General features: G+C 41.6%; 1 long non-coding RNA gene across 1 annotated transcript; it reads right to left on the bottom strand.

Annotated features, from left to right (window-relative positions):
* Nucleotides 1–20,413: 20,413 nt before the first annotated feature.
* On the bottom strand, nt 20,414–22,308 carry LOC116370223 (uncharacterized). The gene is made up of 3 exons (XR_004208714.1): nt 21,676–22,308; nt 21,300–21,548; nt 20,414–21,192 (listed from the first exon to the last, which is right to left on the bottom strand). It is a non-coding gene; the product is annotated as an uncharacterized LOC116370223 (long non-coding RNA).
* Nucleotides 22,309–22,723: the final 415 nt, after the last annotated feature.

The raw sequence follows: 22,723 nt of genomic DNA, 5'->3' as shown, positions 1-22,723 counted from the left end.
GGGGGTGTTCCCTCTGCTGTTTCCTGAAGTCCACAATCATCTCCTTAGTTTTGTTGACGTTGAGTGTGAGGTTATTTTCCTGACACCACACTCCGAGGGCCCTCACCTCCTCCCTGTAGGCCGTCTCGTCGTTGTTGGTAATCAAGCCTACCACTGTTGTGTCGTCCGCAAACTTGATGATTGAGTTGGAGGCGTGCGTGGCCACGCAGTCGTGGGTGAACAGGGAGTACAGGAGAGGGCTCAGAACGCACCCTTGTGGGGCCCCAGTGTTGAGGATCAGCGGGGAGGAGATGTTGTTGCCTACCCTCACCACCTGGGGGCGGCCCGTCAGGAAGTCCAGTACCCAGTTGCACAGGGCGGGGTCGAGACCCAGGGTCTCGAGCTTGATGACGAGCTTGGAGGGTACTATGGTGTTGAATGCCGAGCTGTAGTCGATGAACAGCATTCTCACATAGGTATTCCTCTTGTCCAGATGGGTTAGGGCAGTGTGCAGTGTGGTTGAGATTGCATCGTCTGTGGACCTATTTGGGCGGTAAGCAAATTGGAGTGGGTCAAGGGTGTCAGGTAGGGTGGAGGTGATATGGTCCTTGACTAGTCTCTCAAAGCACTTCATGATGACGGATGTGAGTGCTACGGGGCGGTAGTCGTTTAGCTCAGTTACCTTAGCTTTCTTGGGAACAGGAACAATGGTGGCCCTCTTGAAGCATGTGGGAACAGCAGACTGGTATAGGGATTGGTTGAATATGTCCGTAAACACACCGGCCAGCTGGTCTGCGCATGCTCTGAGGGCGCGGCTGGGGATGCCGTCTGGGCCTGCAGCCTTGCGAGGGTTAACACGTTTAAATATCTTACTCACTTCGGCTGCAGTGAAGGAGAGACCGCATGTTTTCGTTGCAGGCCGTGTCAGTGGCACTGTATTGTCCTCAAGCGGGCAAAAAAGTTGTTTAGTCTGCCTGGGAGCAAGACATCCTGGTCCGTGACTGGGCTGGGTTTCTTCCTGTAGTCCGTGATTGACTGTAGACCCTGCCACATGCCTCTTGTGTCTGAGCCGTTGAATTGAGATTCTACTTTGTCTCTGTACTGGCGCTTAGCTTGTTTGATAGCCTTGCGGAGGGAATAGCTGCACTGTTTGTATTCAGTCATGTTACCAGACACCTTGCCCTGATTAAAAGCAGTGGTTCGCGCCTTCAGTTCCACACGAATGCTGCCATCAATCCACGGTTTCTGGTTGGGGAATGTTTTAATCGTTGCTATGGGAACGACATCTTCAACGCACGTTCTAATGAACTCGCACACCGAATCAGCGTATTCAATGACTGCCTGAAGTCTGGAACCCATAGACATCACCAGATGCTGGGTTTCTTCCCTGGTGATGCTCTGCTAGGCCTTTACTGCAGCTGTCTTCAGTTCCTGCTTGTTCTTGGGGCGTTTTGCCTTCAGCAAGTGAAATGTATGCTCAATTGGATTCCGGTCAGGTGATTGACTTGGCCATTGCAGAACACTGCATTTCTTTGCCTTAAAAAGTATTGGGTTGCTTTCGCAGTATGCTTCAGGTCATTGTCCATCTGCATTGTGAAGCACCCTCCAATGAGTTTAAACATTTGACTAATTCTGAGCAGATAATATAGACCTAAACCCTTCAGAATTCATCCTGCTGCTTTTGTCAGCAGTCAGATCATTAATCATATGTAATACAAATCTCCAAAATTATTTTTGTTTGGTTTTGTAGCTCCAGGGCTAATTAGTTTTTCTAGATTGAGAACATAAAACAGCCTTTATAAAGCAAACATTAACCCTTAGGTTTAGAACAGCAAATACATGTTGCAGAACAGTGACTACAATATGTTTTCAAAATCTATAAAAAGTCTGATCTGAAGGGGGTTAGCCATCACTGACGGAGTTCACAACATGTACCCAAAACATATTTTTTCCTCTAAAAATACAAATTCAATACAAACAATTGTGAAATATGGAAAAGGATTCATTTGAAATTCACCATTCTATCAGATCTTTCAGCACTCTGACGGAGTTAACGTTAGACAAAAATCTGATGGAGTTGATGTTTCACGGATTTAGAAAAAATATATGTTTTTCTTTTTCATTCATGTGGTAAACATAGCAACAATTTACACGTTGTTTTTCCTATGTTGCTTTATGACTGTAAAATCTAAGTAAATGTACAATTTTAAAACCAAGATTAAAATAGAATATGAATTTATCAGGAATATGGAGTTGACAGTTTATGGTTGTGACCGTGGTGATTCCAATATTGTTTGTTTAAATCTATCAAAAGTAGAGAAATTTACAGACCATGAATGGTCTTGTTGTGGTACATGTAATGAGGACATGAATAAGGGGTCCTTATTGTATAGTTTACATTGTATAGTATAGCTCATTCCAGATTAATTTAGGATTTTAGACCAATTTGACGGACATATCATTTAGGATTCAAAGTTTTGAGATAAATATTATTTAGTCACAGAGTGCTATTGCACAAAATGACAATCATTTTGAGCTAATATCCATTATTGACAGTTAAAAAAAAATTTAAAAAAATTTGAAATTGGAATACTTTGCTCTGGTAAAGGGAATTTGAGGGCATTGAGATGATACAGAAATGAATCATATTTAAAGTATTAAAAAAATTCAAAAAACAAATATTGTCTTTATAAAATGGCCCAAAACGAGATTTATTAAAATGATTTTTTAATTGTAATTTGTAACCCCCAATTTTGATCTTGTCTCATCGATGCAACTCCCCAAATGCTCAGAAGGCGAAGGTCGAGTCATGCGTCCTCTAAAACATGACCCGCGAAACCGTGCTTCTTAACACCCGTCCGCTTTACCTGGAAGCCAGCCACACCAATGTGTCGGAGGAAACACTGTTCAACTGACGACTGAGGTCAGCCTGCAGGCGCCCGGTCCACCACAAGAGTGAGATGAGCCAAGTAAAGTCCCCCAGCCAAACCCGGACTACGATGGGCCAATTGTGCGCTGCCCTATTGGACTCCCGATCACGGACGGTTGTGATACAGCCCGGGATTGAACCCGAGTCTGTAGTGACGCCACTCGGGAGGCCCCACCAAAACGTATTGTCCCGACTTTGAAGAATCCCTGAACTAATTCCCTGCTATTCTACAAAGTTTGCCATGAGGATGAGAGAAAATGTTGCAGTTTTAAAGCTAGTTTTGTGAAATTGTCTTTACTTTTAAATCGCGCTATAACACGGATCTTCCGAAATACAGACTGCATTTTGACATAAGCTGTCAAAGGTCCAAGTAAACTATAATATTTTGGTTTTTCAGTGATGATGTGAAGTGACTAGACAGTGGCATTTATACCATTCTGATTATGTCTTTTTTTGTTTGTCTGTGTTGTCCTCTATGTCCTCTATAAAGAGTCTGAATGATTTGCCTTTACAATTAGCTTCCAGACACATATCAACAAATGCTTTTGTTTGTGCTGGTCTTATATTTTGTATTTATTCTGAGTGAAATGACTTATATAACTTTATTTTTATTTTTATCATTGTAGTGTTCCAGAACACAGCTCGGGGAAGGAAACGACATCTGAGCAGGTAACTGCCAAAATAAAGTTAACACCAACATAAAGTGTCTTAATAGGACGTTGGCCGACCACGAGCCAGAACAGCTTGGCATAGATTCTACAAGTGTCTGGAACTCTATTGGTGGAATCCGACACCATTTTCACACAAGTAATTCCATGTTGTTGATGGTGGTAGAAAACGGTGACTCAGGCGCTGCTCCAGAATTTCCCATAAGTGTTCAATTGTGTTGAGATCTGGTGACTGAAACGGCCGTGGCATTAGGTTTACATTGTTTTCATGCTCATCAAACCATTCAGTGACCACTAGTGCGCTATGTATGGGTGCATCGTCATCCTAGCTGTCACGCCTGCTCCCACTCTCCCTCTCTGGCGTTCGAGGGTGCCAGACTGCCTTCATTACGCACACCTGTCACCATCGTTACGCGCACCTGCGCTTCATCACCAGTCACCATCACGCGCAGCAGCGCATCATTGGACTCACCTAGACTCCTTTCATTTGTTGATTGACTTCCCTATTTCTGTCTGCTTCCTGGTGTGTTCCCTTTATCAGCATTGTTGTAGTTTCCCCTGTCCAGATGCCCTCCGTATTCTGTTCCTGTTCTGTTTCATGTCCGTTATTCATTAAATGTTCACTCCCTGTACCTGCTTCTTGTCCCCGGCGTCTGTCCTTACACATAGCTATGGTAGCCAAAAATAATGGCCTGCCCAGCATTTTATACATGACCCTAGGCATGATGGGATGTTCATTGCTTCATAAACTCAGGAACCACGCCTGTGTGGATGCTCCTGCTTTTAATATACTTTGTGTTTCCATTATTTTGACAGTTACCTGTACATTAATTGAAGAAAAGTTTCAAATCAAATGACACTGTGAGATTAAAATGAGGTTGATGGTTATTTTTGCACTTTTCACAATTCTTTGGCATTTTCTCCAGAGTGTATATAAAATGATGTTTGTGATATATCTTGTTTCTGTTTCACCTCTTAAATGGTTGTAGAATCCACTAACAGAACTACACAGGTCTCAATTTGTTGATGGAAGGCTGTGTGATTCCCACCAACAGGTTCCTCTTCGAAACAACAGGAATGATGAGAAGATAAAGAAAAAAAGAGAAGTGTGAAGGATGTTCTTGCAGGTAAAAGCCATCCTTGCTATAGGCTGTGTTTGTTCTAATTAAATATTTTCTGCAACCATTACTATACGAGTTGATGCTTTCTTCTGTACAATGTACTAAGTGTCTCTTTCAACTGAAATCCCAGATGCTGAGTTTGTGGATAAGCACATGAGTGCACTAATCAAGAGAGTCACAATGGTGATGGCTATAGCAGATGACCTACTGGGAAAGAAAATGATCCAAGATGAAACGTATTCCAATATCTATGCAGCCAAGACCAATGAGAAAAAAATGAGGAAGCTGTTTCAGGTTGTACGCTCAGGAGGGCTACCAATTAAATCAGCCTTCTACACAGCTCTCCAAACTAATGAACCTAGTCTTGTCAAGGACTTGGGTAAGAACAATAGATACTATTTTCACCATGTGATTACCCTAAAACATTGTGTGTCTTCTTGTGCATTTTGATATGATGTACAGTACAGATATTTTCCCATTACTCTCCCAGAGGCAACAGAACCTTTCCCCTGATGACAGAACTGGCTTGGGCTTCAAGTGCTGGACAAAGGGCAGCAGGCAGTCTCACCGGCTGTGGAACTGCAGCGGAGTTACTATCCTCCTAATGCCGCTACAGGTGTTGGGGGATATAACCAACTAGCTCTATCATCCTCTTTTGTTTTTGTGGCTTTATGCTAACTGAAATCTGTGCTCTTGCAATCTGCTATAGCCTAGTACTTTGTTTTCATCACAATGTTTTGTGTGTTTTTGTTTTTATCAAACCCATCTTTAGTGTTCTTACTGTATGTGTCAGGGGAAAGGGACAACACAAAAAATGGTTTAATCTGATGCATGTTAAAAAATGTAAATGCATAATACTTGAGGACAACAGAGGGACAAACAGGTTGAGTAGCATATATGCTTGTTAATTGATTTATGCATTATTTGAAATATTTAGTATATAATACAATCATGTTATGTGGAAAAGTTTGTCACAATTTATTTGACCAGAGGACAATACCAGTGGAAACAGTGCCATGAAGTAAAGGGCAACCCAAGATAAAATGTTGATCATGTATGTAACGTTTTGTTTTAGATGTGAACTTGATTATACCAATGAATTGTGTTTATCTCTGTTGTAGCTTATCTTCTGATTGTATTATGGTACCTGGTTTATATCATCATTCATTCTGTTTGTTCAAAGTAATCTCTATCATCATATCTTCAACTAATTTTACATTGTATGTTTCTGAGTTGAATGTCATATTGCCTAAATCTTTCCTCAATAAAACATTTTTAAAAATACCATAGAAATAATATATTCAAGACTGATTTCTCTCACTGATAGGTTCTAATTATCACAGTAAGAATTCAACGGACACTATGAAATCTTAAACCAAGTTTATTCATCCCAGAGGGTCGAACAGCTGAACCGACCAAGACACATTCCAATAGTGCTGGTGTAAGTAACCCAATTTGGGGTGGAACCTCCTCCTTCTCTCCAAACACTACATCTCTGTTGCTAGGCAGGAAATTAAGTGGCATGGGCAATAAACTGTTCCTTCTCCCTTAACATGACCTGAGCTGAACTCGGACCCCTCCCTCACTAATCCACAGCTCTCCACCCATATCAGTGCCTGCCAAGGTGTGATTGTCTTTCCTTCACTCAGTACATTCAAAGTTTAATTGCCTCTACCATAAACATTCCTCCTACAGATAACCATTAACTTCTGGTGTAGACCTTCTCTAGACCATAGCGCTCAATATGATACCTGATAATTAACCCTATTTCAAGTTTTAGGAGTTAGATCCCAGAATCCATCAGTCCCCTGTTTTGAACATTTAACTCAATACTGTTCAACATTACATAACTTTGGAAATTACTTATTAATGGACAAACAATGATAATAAAACATAAACAAATAAAAATACAAATGAACATGACTAACATTCACTGAGGTTTACAAACTCAGAGACTTATGGCCTCCGTTCTACGATCACACCATACACAATCGTATTTCCATTTCTCATAGATGATAATAACGTGTCCACTGGAGCTGTCGACTTCTTCCATTTCAACTTTCTCCTTCTGGTTCCTAAGCGATTGATAGCACAAGACTTGAAAAGCAGCAAGAAACACGAAACATAACAGCATTAAAAATGTGGTAAGCGATGCATAATTATATATGCATGAAAACCCAAAGTCTGATAACATGACAATTCCCACTCTCTTCGCCTGCCTCTATGCCTCCAGGATACTTTTCTTCTGGATTCCAGTCTTCCCTTACATCCTCTTGAGGTAACTCAGCACTGTATATGCTTTCACACCAATGCCTTCAGAATGTTGTCCAGTGTACAATTACCCCAACATATATCCTTTTATTCGATGCATTAACCAATAAAGCAACTAACCCAACCCAACAACAGTGGTTAAAGTAGCTCCCAGACCCAACCCATCTGCATGTCTATAATGGAATATACTCTCTCTCTCTTTAGCTTTGCTTCCTCTGTCATGGCGTCTTCAAGCTCAACCATTATGCAGCTGGACCTCACTTCACGTGAGAACTATGAACCCACTGAGGAGAGACATGACGATCTTTCCCGCTGCAGGTGCTGTGTGGACCAGACCATCACCCCCGCCTGGTGTATCTTGATGTACACTGAATCTCCAGAATTCAGCCCGTGTCCTCGGTTATCTTCTGCTCCACACGGGAATATACACACTGCAACACATTGTTAATTTCCTGACGACAGGACAACAATTCCTAGGCCCTCATTGTAAATAAGAAATTGTTCTCAACTGACTTGCCTAGTTAAATAAAGGATAAATATATATATATATTTTTTAAATAGACTCTCCCCTTATGGCAAGATCACTAATTTATGACATGTGAATAACAGTCCCCGGTTTTCACATTGGTCTCCCAGTTACAAGCTACCAAGCCATGTGGCATGAATCCTCATAAAATGATATTCCAACAATGCTACTAAAGTAACCCCTGCTACTACTAACACTGCCCATGACACATACCTCATCCCACATTTGCGGCATAGTCCAGTTCCATGCTGTTACTATAGCCTCCTTCAATTACTCCTTCAGGGACCTACAGTGACTGTCGTGAGAACAACTACTGCATGGAATCTGTCAAGTGTTCGCTGGCTGTTAAAATGGGAAAGAGATTAACCTCTCTGGAATATTCGGGACGGTAGTGTCCCACCCCACCAACAGCCAGTGAAAGTGCAGGGCGCCAAATTCAAAACAACACATATCTGATCATTAAAATTCCTCAAGCATACAAGTATTTTACACCATTTTAAAGATAAAATTCTCCTTAATCCAGCCACAGTGTTTGATTTCAAAAAGGCTTTACAGTGAAAGCACCACAAACGATTATGTTAGGTCACCACCAAGTCACAGAAAAACAGCAATTTTTCCAGCCAAAGAGAGGAGTCACAAAAAGCAGAAATATAGATCAAATTAATCACAAACCTTTGATGATCTTCATCAGATGACACTCATAGGACTTCATGTTACACAATACATGTATGTTTTGTTCGATAAAGTGCATATTTATATCCAAAAATCTAATTTTACATTGCCGTGTTATGTTCAGTAGTTCCAAAACATGCGGTGATTTTGCAGAGAGCCACATCAATTTACAGAAATACTCATAATAAACATTGATAAGAGATACAACTATTATACATGGAACTTTAGATAAACTTCTCCTTAATGCAACCGCTGTGTCAGATTTTTTTTAAACTTTAGGGAAAAAGCATACCATGCAAGACATAAAGATATCCGTCATGTTGGAGTCAAGAGAAGTCAGAAATAACATTATAAATATTCACTTACCTTTAATTATCTTCATCAGAATGCACTCCCAGGAATCACAGTTCCACAATAAATGTTTGATTTTTCGATAAAGTTCATCTATGTCCAAATAGCTTCTTTTGTTAGGGCGTTTAGTAAACAAATCCAAACGCGCGTGCAGGTCCAGCCGAACGTCGGACGAAAAGTTCAAAAAGTTATATTAAAGGTCGTAGAAACATGTCAAACTAAGTATAGAATCAATCTTTAGGATGTTTTTTTATCATTAATCTTCAATAATGTTCCAACCGAAGAATTCCTATGTCTTCAGAAAAGCAAAGGAACGCAGCTACCTCTCATGTGAAATGCGTGACCATTGTGTGGCTCTCTGCCATACCTCTGACTCATTCCCCTCTCATTCGGCCCCACTTCACAGTAAAAGCCTCAAACAAGTTTCTAAAGACGGTTAACATCTAGTGGAAGCCTTAGGAAGTACAACATAACCAATATCCCACTGTATCTTTAATAGGGGTTGAGTTAAAAAACTACAAGCCTCAGATTTTTCACTTCCTGTTTGGATTTTTTTCTCAGATTTTTGCCTGCCATATGAGTTCTGTTCTACTCACACACATCATTCAAACAGTTTTAGAAACATCAGAGTGTTTTCTATCCAAATATACTAATAATATGCCTATATTATCAACTGGGACTGAGGAGCAGGCAGGTTACTCTGGGCACCTTATTCAGCCAAGCTACTCAATACTGCCCCCAACCATAAAACATTAATTCTGCTTAGTACTGTTTGTGAGGGAGCAGGGACTATTTGGAATATCTAAATGAAGACCAACCTGCACTGCAGAGGCCAGCAATATGAGTACTTGTGGATAGGAGTAATCCATTAAATTACTTTGATGAAATCGCTTTTCTAGACTGCTTTCGTATGTACAAAGAAAATGCATTGGAGATAATATTTATGCTTGAGCCTAGACTTCCCTGTCTGTCTCAAAGAGGAAGGCCTTTACCCAATTCTCTCCAAGTTCTGATCACTGAGGTTTTTGGCATCTGGAATCTTTCATCGTGAAACTGGTGATTTGTGTGGTGCCAGTGAAGCAACTGTGTGTAGAAGAGTTCACAACATCTGCAGGGCCATTTGTGAACTGAGGAGTCTTTACATCAAGTTTCCTCATGCTGCTGGCCAAGCCAACTATAAAGTGCAATTCTATGAATATGGGCACTTCCCAGGAGTGATTGGCTGTATAGCTGGATGTCATGTTCCCATCAAGTGTCCATCAACTCCTGATGCTGAGGAGTACAGGATCCGTAAGAACTGGTTTTCCATCAATGTTCAGGGTGTATGCACTCCTAATTTAGAGTTTTTAAACATTGTTGACCGTTGGAAAAGTGCAACTCACGATTGAAGGATTTTTCTCAACTCTTCATTGTGTGCTCAGTTTCAGAGAGGACAACATAGTGGACTACTACTTGGTGACAGTGGATACGGTCAGAGTAACTTTTTATTCACTCCATACATCAATCCCACAACAGCTGAGCAGCAAAGATACAAAAGAGCTCATGTCTGTACGAGAGGGATGGTCGAGCATATGTTAGGGAGAATGGAAAAATCGATTCCAGTGTTTGCTCAATACACTTCAAGCCAAGAAGATGCGAGGTGATCATTGCTACAGTTGTGCTGCACAACTATGGAAGATCAGGGTCAAGCAGATATGTCCATGGCAGAGACAGGCAATGACCAATGAGGACTTGCAGACAGAGTAGATGAGATGCATTTAAAACCTGTTAAGGCTAGGGCAGAATACTGCCCCCGTTGGTGAAATGCGTGCCCATAGTAAACAGAAAAGAAATCTGTATAAAATTGCTAATATATGCATATAATAAATATTATTGAATAGAAAACACTCTAAAGCTTCTAAATCCGTTTAAATTATGTCTGTAAGTAAAGCAGAACTCTCAGGGCACTCATTCTCCCAAACTCTCTCTTGTCATCCAAAAAGTTGGCCCAACTTTGACGTCATCGCCCCCACCCTTCCCAAGCACCTACAGTCCTGGGAACAGTTCCTATGCCTTCAGCGCGGTGTCCGCTTTCAATGGGGCTTCTCATTGTGTGAATCACGCGCTCGCTCACGAGAGTAATGACGGGCCGAAACCTTTCGGTCGCACGAGAAAACAGGTTACTCTCACGCGCATTCTGTCTTTCTTCCAAGATTGATTCAACGATGCGTGTGTTTCTCTTTGTCCTGAGAATTGCGGTGAAGCTATATAGCATGCTAACGCTGTGTTCTGAACCAAGTTTGACAAGTTTAGTCGACATATAATATGTAATTTCGACGTTTTGGTGCGAACTAACTTTACTTTTTGGCTGCATTTCAACCGAAATATGTCGTGTTTGATAACCGAAAGACACAGACTTCAAAACTAAAGCTGTTTTTGGTAAGTATAAACCCTTCCAGGTCTTCTGATGGAAGAACAGCAAAGGTAAGGGAACATTTATGTGTTAAATTTGGGTTTCTGTGGACTCTGAGATAGAGGAGCCAAAATGCTAATTCCTGAGCGCCGACTCACATTATAGCCTAGTGAACGAAATCTGTAAAGTTAAAAATAAATGTAACACAGCTGTTTTATTAAGAAGAAGTGTATCTTTCTAAGTATATGTAGAACATGTATATTTAGTCAACGTTTATGATAATGAAACCCCTTCTTCTTCTGGAAAAGACTGTGTACGTTTCGCTAGCATTCATTATGCTTCATCTTCATCTTAATCAGCAATCCAAAAGTACTAATTATAAACCAAACATGATAATGTTAAATCCACTGTCTTTACTCCAATCATTAAGCGTTTGTTTTAAATCCACCCCATCGTTTATTTAGCATGAACTAGCCTTAGACATGGCGACATTAACCGGTCAACCAAGTTCATGAACTAAAAGAAATGTCAAGTTAATTTTAGGTTTGGTAACCCCTATCCTAATTCCTTGTGACCTCACTCCCTTTCGTTCATTTTATAAATCTATTTCAGAATTTGACAAAACGTAAATCTATTTAATAAGAAAATGTCTCGTGAGATTAGAAACCCCCAAGTTGTCTTGAGTTTGCAAGTAGCGTTTGGCAATATCAATTTAATTTGTTACTGTAATGATGAGTCGAAAGGAGGTGCAGGTGAAAAGTTTTAATAAAATAAAGAATTCTTAGTTGCAACCCCTTGATGGCGGTTGGGACTGGCCATGACCTGCATCTACCTTCTTGTCCTCCATCCTCACTCCCTGTGGGCTGATTTGGTAGCCCAAGAGGAGACAGCCCTCTGGTGTAATTGGCACTTCTCTGCCTTGACGAACAGGTGGTTAGCCAAGAGGCATTCCAGGACTGCTGGGATCATGAGTGATGCTATCTTCCAGGTTGGTCGAGAATATCAGGATGTCATCAATGTACACAATCACCTGACGTCCGAGCATGTCCTTGAACACCTCGTTGACGAACGCCTGGAACACTGAAGGAGCATTGGCTAAGCCAAAGGGCATAACCAAGTGCTCGTAGTGGCCAGACATCGTGCTGAATGCCGTCTTCCACTCATCCCCCTTCCAGATGGAATGAGATTGTAGGCACTCCGCAGGTCCAGTTTGGTGAAGAACCAGGCCACGCAGAGCTGCTTGATGGCTGACGACACCAGTGAGAGAGGGTACCGATACTTTGTGGTGATGTCATTGAGTCCACAGTAATCGATACAAGGCCATAATCCTCCCTCCTTCTTGGCCACGAAGAAGAAACCAGCCGATGCAGGGGACGTGGATCTGCGGATGAAACCCTGTTGGTGCGCCTTTTGAATGTAGTCCTCCATGGCCTGGGTCTCAGCCACCGACAGAGGGTAGATGTGTCTGCGCGGAGGTGTAGCACCGGAAAACAGGTCAATGACACAGTCCCAGGGGGGGATGAAGAGACAGGTAGCGCGGGTCTAGGAGAATACCTCCCTTAGATCCTGATATTCCTCTGGGATGTTGGGCTGGAGGGCAACCACAAGACTCTCAACCGATCTGGCACCACAGGGACAGGAAAGCAGGTCTTCCGGCATTCAGGTGACCAGTCGGTGATTCTCATCCTGAACCATGAGATGGTAGGGTTGTGGCTTTGAAGCCAAGGTAGGCCAAGGATGATCTTGTGAACTGGTGTACTGATGATGAAGAAGGGGATGTTTTCCTGGTGATTGGGCTCCACGGTGAAGGTGAGTGGTTGGGTGATGTGTGTGATGGTTCTGGATCCTAGAGGCCGGCAGTTGAGACCTTGAACCAGAAAAGGAGAGGAGAGGGGGTAGGTAGTAATATTGAGAGAGGAGGCAAGGGTCTGATCCATAAAGTTCCCTGCGGCGCCTGAATCCACTAAAGCTGTAGCCACAGGGCATGAGGGACAGTCAGCCAGAGTGATGGGTACTAAAAAAAGTCTAACAGGAAGAGCAGTAGATAGAATACTCAGTCCTTGTCCGGGGGATGTAACATCACGTGACCGTTCCTCTGCTCTAGTGGATTCCGGATTCTAAACTAACGGACACTGCTGGAGCTTGTGCCCTCCCTGGCCATAGTACAGACAGAGCCCCAGCTGTATCCGTCTGCGTCGTTCCGCTGCGGGGAGACATGTGGGCTCCTACCTCCATGGGTTCAGGCTCTGATTCTGAACACTCGCTGAATGAGGGAGAGAAGCGATGGAGATGCCGACGTTCCCCGGAGGTTATCCAGACTGATGGCCATTGCAATGAGTGCGTTCAGGGTTAGGTTGTCATCTTGGCCGGTCAGTTCCATCTGGACCTCCTCACGCAGACCTCCTCTAAATAACTTGCTGAACGCCGGCTCATTCCATCCACTGGAAGCTCCTACTGTCCGGAACGTAAGCACATACTCAGCAGCCGCCTCCCTCTCTGCGGGATGATCGAAAATACATTTAAACAGAGCCATGAACTCCTCATAAGACTTGGGCTCCTCCTCTCCTCCCTCCCAGACGGCCGTAGCTCATTCCAATGCCCGCCCTGTCAGCAGAGAAATAACCGTGGCAACATTAGACCTCTCAGTGGTGGGAGCTCCCATCTGATGTGTAAAATAGAGGGAGCACTGAAGGAGGAAGCCACGGCATTTGGATGTTGTCTCGTCATATTTCTCTGGGAGGGTTACACGGGCATCGCTGACCTGAGCGGGTTGCTGAATGGGCTGGGGTACTGACTCATTGAGTAGAGTAGGCTCTAGAACATCCTCCCCTGTTGGTAAGTTGTAGACTATGGAGAACATCTTCCATGGCCTTCCCCAGTTGAACCAGCTGATCATGGTGTTGACGAAGAAGGTCACCTTGTTCATTGATCGTCTGGGAGATGTCCGGTTGTCCTGCTGCTTCCATATTTTGAGTTGGTATTCTGTAATGATGGGTTGGAGAGTCGGAAGCAGGTGAAACACGACACTAACATAAGGCAGTATGTAGATACACAAAAACAATACCATCATAAGTAATCTGCGATATTTGATCCCGGGGATCTATTAAAAAGTTGTGTATGACTTGGTCTCCTTCGTCTTCCTTCACATAGAAACTGTAATCTCTATGAACCACTATCGCTCATACCACAAGCTCTCCTCTCACTGTGTACCACGTGGGCCTGTGCGTCAGCCAGGCTACAAGAAGACTGCTTTGAGAAAAGGATGTTATAGCTACTGCACACTGGTGAGTTACATTGGTTTTCATTTTCAATGTTTTCTCTGTAAATCCTCTCATAGACACTGTCAGATTTCAGATATTCCAGATATATCAGTCATGTTTGTTTGTGAAACACAGCTATATTTCTGTGTGTGGGATCTTCTAATCTAAAGGATCTCCAAAGAGTTTGGCCTTGAAGTTTCTCAGCAAAACACATTGATGCATTAAAAATGGCTACTATCTATGTGACTACCAGCAGGGTCATTTGACATCAGAAAGGCTTCTATAGCAAAGTCTAAACCTAGGTATCACAGAAAGATTATGTTAACAGGGAAGGATACTTTTGTGTGTGTGTGTGTGTGTGTGTGTGTGTGTGTGTGTGAGCAAGAAAGAGAAAAGGGCCGTTATAAAGTCATGTCCATTTCTCAGGATCAGTAGAAGAGTGTTCCCTTCTCTTCCTTCATGGGAAACAATGACCTCTATCTCTGAGGTGTGTCTGTATCTGGAAAAAACACAAGTGTGTTTTACTGCAGTGCACACAACCCTCATTGTCTTACGTCAGATAGCGCCACGACTACGTTGAGGTTATGAGTGAAGGAGTGACACCACCTGACCATCCACACCCCTGACTAACGGTGTCAGAGATGTGAAGTATAGGAGACAGTTGGAGATGTGAAGTATAGGAGACAGTAAGGGATGTGAAGTATAGGAGACAGTAAGAGATGTGAAGTATAGGAGACAGTAAGAGATGTGAAGTATAGGAGACAGTTGGAGATGTGAAGTATAGGAGACAGTTGGAGATGTGAAGTATAGGAGACAGTTGGAGATGTGAAGTATAGGAGACAGTTGGAGATGTGAAGTATAGGAGACAGTAAGAGATGTGAAGTATAGGAGACAGTGAGATATGTGATGTATAGGAGACAGTAAGATATGTGAAATATTGGAGACAGTAAGAGATGTGAAGTATAGGAGACAATAAGAGACACTTATGTGCAGTCAGTAGGGGGCAGCACTGTTCTCTACTGTACCTATTAGTGGGAGGGCTCTTTTGCTTCTTCTGTACTTTCCTGGCTTGTTCTGGAGACTCACCCACCCTGAGAGAACAGAACCATACACATCAGAATAATTAGGATTTTATCTAAATTATTATCTCAATCAGCCAATTGTGTCAATAGTTCAGTGTGTATTTTATTGAATCATTTGCACATAAAAAAGGCAATACAATTTGAAGATGAGAATTTAAACACAAAATCAATGTAAGTGGAGGAGAGGTAAATTACTAAAACACACTAAGGTTTTTGTCAAGCACCTCCCTATTTGAAATAGTAATGGAAAAAATAGTAATATTTCCCAATGCTTCAACCCAATGACATCTACCTAGGTGATAGTGTGTGTGTGTTAGTGAGAGGTTGCCTGGGTAGCTGTGTTTTGCACTGGGTGAAAGTTGATTGCAACTGTTTTGGAACCGGGCTGCCTCCTGGGAGTGAGTCAGGTTCACAGTTCAAAGCCCATGGTGAAGTCGGCTCAAAACAAAAGTGAGGTAATTAAGCATGTGGAGTGGCGAGTAGGCCTGTGTATTCACAGACGAAAGTAATTGCTTTCGATCAAAATGCTTTGTCCGCATTCCCAATGAAATCTAATTTAAAATGTAAACATATTTTATGGAAGAGATGTATGTTTCTGGACGATGCACAATGCTGCCTTGTTGACGACATGAACGAGTGACACAGATTACTGTTGGATTTGAGGAGGCTTTTGTCCGTTCATGTCACGGGCCATAGACCGGTGCCCCACAGCTCGCCCATGATGAGTGCGCAACTCAGAGGCTAAAGGCTGTGTTGTTATGATTATGTACGGTCAGATATATATTCCTAGTGAATGTCTACACATCCTTGCACAGTCTTTACATTTTAATGCCTTAAAATTCTAATATCAGAAAAAATATCAGAAAATATATGTGTTGAACGCATTAAGTTTTCCCAGTCCAGAGTAAATACCTGGTGGAAGCACCTTGGGCAGCCATCTCAGGGTTAGGTTTGAGGAAGACTGAGGAAGGTTTTACTCTAACTTTTTACCTGGTTTTTGCTCCTTTTCTTTTGATCCTGACACACTCTGCAATCCCTCTCTTCCCGTGACAAGCATAGCCATAACATGATGCTGCCACCACAATACTTGAACATACAGAGGGTTTCACTCTGTGTTGTATTGGATGCGACTCAAACCTGACATTTTTAATTTAGGCCCAAAAGTTAATTGATTTGACATGTTGTCTTGCAGTGTTTACATTTACATTTGACATTTTTATAATTTAGCAGATGCTGTTATCCAGAGCAATTTACAGTTAGTGGATTCATCTTAAGATGGCTAGTTGAGACAACCACATATCTCAGTCATAGTAAGTACAAATGTTCCTCAATAAAGAAGATATCAGCAAAGTCAGTTACAGTAAAAAGTGCGAGTGTTAGATGAAGAAAGGCAAGGGTGTTAGTTATTATCATTATTATTATCATATATATTTTGTTAATGGGGGGGTGAGGGGGAGGGTGTTGTGGGATTATTTTAAATAAAATTGTCAATTGCCCACATGTTATTAAATATCAGAATAAAAATACATTTTCCAGAATTCATTAGATCAAACACTTCTGAATGGAAGGGAACAACCTAACATCTAATGACAAAACAATTGTCTTTGAGTTCAAATGAGACGTATCTGTCTTGTCTGAGTTGAATTTATTTGAAATGCTTTGAATTCAGTTCTACTTCCTTTAACTCAAATGCATTTCAAATTCTGCTTGCTGTGTGGTGTGACAAATTCAAATGTTCAATTCATGGGATAAATTGAACTAAATTCGGGAATTTAGAATCAACCCCAATCCTGGCTCAAACGAGTGCAGTTTCCTGTCTCCTCCATCAACCAGTTAGTAGAGGCAGAACTTTTAGACCAATTTCTCTTTGCATTGTATAACAAACTGAGATATAATCTGCTTGTTGGCTGCTGATCAGACTTAAGCGAGCACCTCTGTGCTGCTGATATTGATGTAACTTGTTGAATATATTTGTAATTGATGATACTGTTGTTGTTTTTAATTGCAGTGAGTATGATTGGTCAATCTTGGCTATGTGCCATCTCACTGTCTAAGAGGACCACAATGGAAAGAAGCCTTATTGTGTTATTGTGTATTTTATGTGGTAGGCTTGTGTGGCCTACCACTTCGCAGCTCAGCCGTTGTTGCTCCCAGACGGTTTTCCACTTCACAATAACAGCACTTACAGCTGACCGGGGCAGCTCTAGCAGGGCAGACAAACTGACTTGTTGGAGAGGTGGCATCCTATGACAGTGCCACTTTGAAAGTCACTGAGCTCTTCAGTAAAGCTGTTCTACTGCCAATGTTTGTCTATGGAGATTGCATGTCTGTATGTTCGATCTTATACACCTTCCAGAAACAGGTGTGGCTGAAATCCATTCCTAATCCATTCATTTGAAGGGGTGTCCACAAAATGTTGTATAGTGTACACAAAACAGTATTCTAGAAATGGAAACACAACAGGGATTACCAACAATTGGTAACCACACACATACAAGTACATGTACAACAACATGCATGCACACACACACACACACACACACACACACACACACACACACACACACACACACACACACACACACACCTGACTGAGCCTTCCCCAGGGCTTGCTGGCCTCCCAGGTGGACACCACAGGTAGCTCAGTGGAGAGGAGAAACCTGGGGAGAGAGAGAGGGGAAAGAAACCCTTTACACATTACATTCACACAGAAACAGGTAAATAAACAATAAAAATGTACTTGCCAAGATGTCTTAATTAGTTTAAGCACTATTGCTCAATCACAGTAATATACTGAGTAAGGTCATTCTATTGCGCACTCATCATGGGCGAGCTGTGGGGCATCGGTCTATGGCCCGTGACATGAACGGACAAAAGCCTCCTTTAAAATGGTGTAAAATACTTGTATGTTTGAGGAATTTTAATTATGGGATTTCTGTTGTTTTGAATTTGGCGCCCTGCAGTTTCACTGGCTGTTGACGAGGGGGGACGCTACCGTCCCACATACCCTAGAGAGGTTAATGTCTATGATGAAATAAAATGGTGCCATGAGAATTCACTATGAGATTGCTTCATCAGCTTAGAGATATCTGATTGATTGATTAATTGATAGGCTTTATTAGATCATTAAAAGTAGGAGGCTGCGCCCGCCAGAGACATCATTATGTCACTAAACACTATCAAGCATAAAAACACACAAAAACAAGCCCTAATGGCTTCTTTCCATTGTGGTCCTCTTAGACTGTGAGATGGCAAGTTGGCAAGATAGACCCATCATACTCAATGCAATTAAAAACAACAACAGTATCATCAATCACAAAGCTATACAACAAGTTACATCAATATCAAGAGTTTGTTATACAATGCAAAGAGGGATTATGTTTTAAAGTTCTGCCTCCATCCAGTGGTTGATGATTGATACAGGAGACAGGGTTTCGTTCTAGCCAGGGTTGGGGTTGATTCTGAATTCCTGAATTTAATTCAATTCAACCCATGAATGAAAACTTGAATTAGACACACCCCAGAGAAAGTAGAATTGAATTCAAAGCAATTCAAATGAATTCAACTGAGACCAGAACGATAAGCTCATTCCTTTTCTTTTGTATGTGAATACACAGAATCCTACTTGATGCTCCACATGCTCCACATGCTTACGTTTTTTTAAAGCCGACTTCGCCATGGGCTTTCAACGGGGAACCTGGCTCACACCAGGGAGGCAGCCCAGTTCCAAAACAACTGCAATCAACTTTCACCCAGTGCAAAACACAGCTACCCAGGCAACCTCTCACTAACACACACAAACCATTACCTCTGTAGATGTGATTGGGTTGAAGCATGGGGGAAATATAACTATTTTTTCTACTATTTGAAATAGGGAGGTGCTTTACAAAACCCTTAGGGTGTTTGTTTTTTACCTCTCCTCCACTTGTACATTTATTTTGTCTTTTAATTCTCATCTTCGTATTGTCTTTTTTATGTCCAAATTAATCAATAAAATACAGACAGAATTGTTGACACAATAAATGAATATACTACAACAATGGTTCCTCTGTATGTCTCAGAAATGTAAAGCCATCTTGGCAGGGTAAATTGTTTATTGCTCATTTACCTGTTTCTGTGTGAATGTAATGTGTAAAAGGTCTCTCTCTCTCTCTCCAGGTTTCTCCTCTCCACTGAGCTCCAGTGCTCCATCTCCCTCCATGCAGCCTAAGGGCTTAGAGGACTCTCTCCCTCTGGCTCATGGTGCTGAACTTTTCAAGGCTTTGCTCAATCTCTGTTCTGTGTGAAGTCTGTAACATTTCAGAGGTTTGTGTGTGGTGTGTGCCGTTTTAATACATTAATGTGTTTTGCTGAGAAACATCAAGGCCAAATGACAGAACATTTACTATTGAAAGCACTATTTTCATGTTTATTTTACACTGTACCAATAGAACCATGCTTTGGTTTCAGATGGTCTATTAACCTGCATGTTGGAGCTGTCGCTGACAGACAAGCCTATGTCTTTGGAGATCCTTTAGATTAGAATATCTCACACACAGAAATGTAGCTGCCTTTCACATATAAACATGACTGCGATATCTGAATGCTGACAGTGTCTATGAGAGGATTTACAGAGAAAACATTGAAAATGAAAACCAATGTAACGCACCACTGTGCAGTAACTATAACATCCTTTTCTCAGAGCAGTCTTCTTGTAGGCTGACTGATGCACAGGCCCACGTGGTACACAGTGAGAGGAGAGCTTGTGGTATGAGCGTGTTAGCCAGGCAAATCTTCTTGCAATTCTGGGGCTTTTCATGAACCAGTGCAGCCAAAACGAACATGTAATTAACGTGTCATTCTGGGAGAGACTTTGATACTGACCCGGAGTCATTTTCTAGGGGGATATGTATATTAATAACTGACTCATTTATCTGCTTAAGCAGCACTACGTCACCATACATAGCCTTATGTAGCAGTGAAGGATTTCTGGTGTTGTTGTTGTATATAGATCGTCATTGCTGACTTTTTGTTGTAATTTGTTTGTTTAACACAATACATTTTGTAAATGTTTCCTGTTTATAGGCCTATGCATGATGTATTTATTGCAGAATCACCATATTAAATGTTGATATTTAAATTGCCTGTGTAGTATTCATGTGAGATATATATTATGTCTGTGGTACCTTTAACATTTATTTTTATTGAGGAAAAAATGAAACAATGAGACGTTCAACTCAGAAACATACAATGTAAAATTAGTTGAAGATATGATGATAGAGATGATTTTGAACAAACAGAATGAATGATGATATAAACCAGGTACCATAATAAGATAAACACAATTCATTGGTAATTCATTGGTATAATCAAGTTCACATCTAAAACAAAATGTTACATACATGATCAACATTTTATCTTGGGTTGCCCTTTACTTCATGGCACTGTTTCCACTGGTATTGTCCTCTGGTCAAATAAATTGTGACAAACATTTCCACATAACATGATTGTATTATATACCAAATATTTCAAATAATGCATAAATCAATTAACAAGCATATATGCTACTCAACCTGTTTGTCCCTCTGTTGTCCTCAAGTATTTATGCATGCACAATTTTTTTTAAACTAACATCATATTTAACCAGTTTTGTGTTGTCCCTTTCCCTGACACATACAGTAAGAACACTAAAGATGGGCTTGATAAAAACAAAAACACACAAAACATTGTGATGAAAACAAAGTACTAGGCTATAGCAGATTGCAAGAGCACAGATTTCAGTTAGCATAAAGCCACAAAAACAAAAGAGGATGATAGAGCTAGTTGGTTATATCCCCCAACACCTGTAGCGGCATTAGGAGGATAGTAACTCCGCTGCAGTTCCACAGCCGGTGAGACTGCCTGCTGCCCTTTGTCCAGCACTTGAGGACCAACCCAAGCCAGGTCTGTCTTCAGGGGGAATCTTAAAATGGGAGAGGAATGTGAAAATATATGATGTGTACTGTACATCACAATGCACACTATGTGTTAGGGTAATCACAGGGTGTAAATAGTATCTATTGTTCTTACCCAAGTCCTTGACAAGATTAGGTTCATTAGTTTGGAGAGCTGTGTAGAAGGCTGATTTAATCAGTGGTCCTCCTGAGCGTAGAGCCTTGTACATAACTCTCATTTTTTTCTCACTGGTCTCGGCTACATCAATAATCGAATACATTTCATCTTGGATCATGTCCTCTCCCAGTAGGTCATCTGCTATAGCCATTACCATTGTGACCCTCTTGATTAGTGCACTCATGTGCTTATCCACAAACGCAGCATCTGGGATTTCAGTTGAAAGGGCCACTTAGTACAGTGTACAGAAGAAAGCATCAACTCGTATAGTAATGGTTGCATAAAAAAAAATATTTGAACAAACAGTACAGCCTATAGCAAGGATGGCTTTTACCTGCAAGAACATCCTTTCGCCTTTTCTTTTGTTTCTTCTTCTTCTTTATCTTCTCATCATTCCTGTTGTTTCGAAGAGGAACCTGTTGGTGGGAATCACACAGCCTTCCATCAACAAATTGAGACCTGTGTAGTTCTGTTAGTGGATTCTACAACCATTTAAGAGGTGAAACAGAAACAAGATATATCACAAACATCATTTTATATACACTCTGGAGAAAATGCCAAAGAATTGTGAAAAGTGCAGAAATGACCATCAACCTCATTTTAATCACAGTTTCATTTGATTTGAAACTTTTCTTCAATTAATGTACAGGTAACTGTCAAAATAATGGAAACAAAGTATTTTGAAAGCAGGAGCTTCCACACAGGTGTGATTCCTGAGTTAGTTAAGTAATGAATATCCCATCATGCTTAGGGGCATGTATAAAATGCTGGGCAGGCCATTATATTTTTCTTCGCACATATTTTTTTATATTTTTCTTAACCTCAACTTCAACATACTCTCCTGCAATCCGCCTCACACCAATGTGGAATGATTCTGCAATTCTTTACTTTTGAACCGGAACCCCCAATAGAAGCTAGCCAGCTAAGTAGCTAGTAGTCAGCTAGCCACTGCTAGCGGTCATCAGCTACCTTTAGCCCGGACAACTCTCGCCAGTCTGCACAGCGCGACTCAAACCAGAGCAAATTGGACTTATTTCTCTCCATATCTCCGGATTCCTACCGCAAGCTCTGAACCTTTTCATCCGGATCATCGCAGCTATCTAGCTGCTATCCGATTGGCTTCTCCTGGCTAATGTCTCTGTCCCGAAGCAACCACCAATTAGCCTGGAGCTAGCCTATGCTAGGCCCATCTCCCGGCTAGCTGAAGAGGTCCATCAGCTACTCCTTGGGCTACAATACCTATTTTACCAATTGGCCTGGACCACTTTTATTGCCGATATGGAGCCCCGTCGATCCTTCACGAATGGACTACAGACATAATCCGCCTGAGAGGGATTTCAACTGGCTCCCCCATTGCGACGTCCCCATCTGCTAGCCTGCTA

The sequence above is a fragment of the Oncorhynchus kisutch genome, unplaced genomic scaffold, assembly GCF_002021735.2.
Source record: "Oncorhynchus kisutch isolate 150728-3 unplaced genomic scaffold, Okis_V2 scaffold2487, whole genome shotgun sequence".
NCBI classification, from domain to species: domain Eukaryota; kingdom Metazoa; phylum Chordata; class Actinopteri; order Salmoniformes; family Salmonidae; genus Oncorhynchus; species Oncorhynchus kisutch.
The sequence above is the reverse complement of the archived record's forward strand: the minus strand, read 5'-3'. Positions and strand labels throughout refer to the sequence as shown.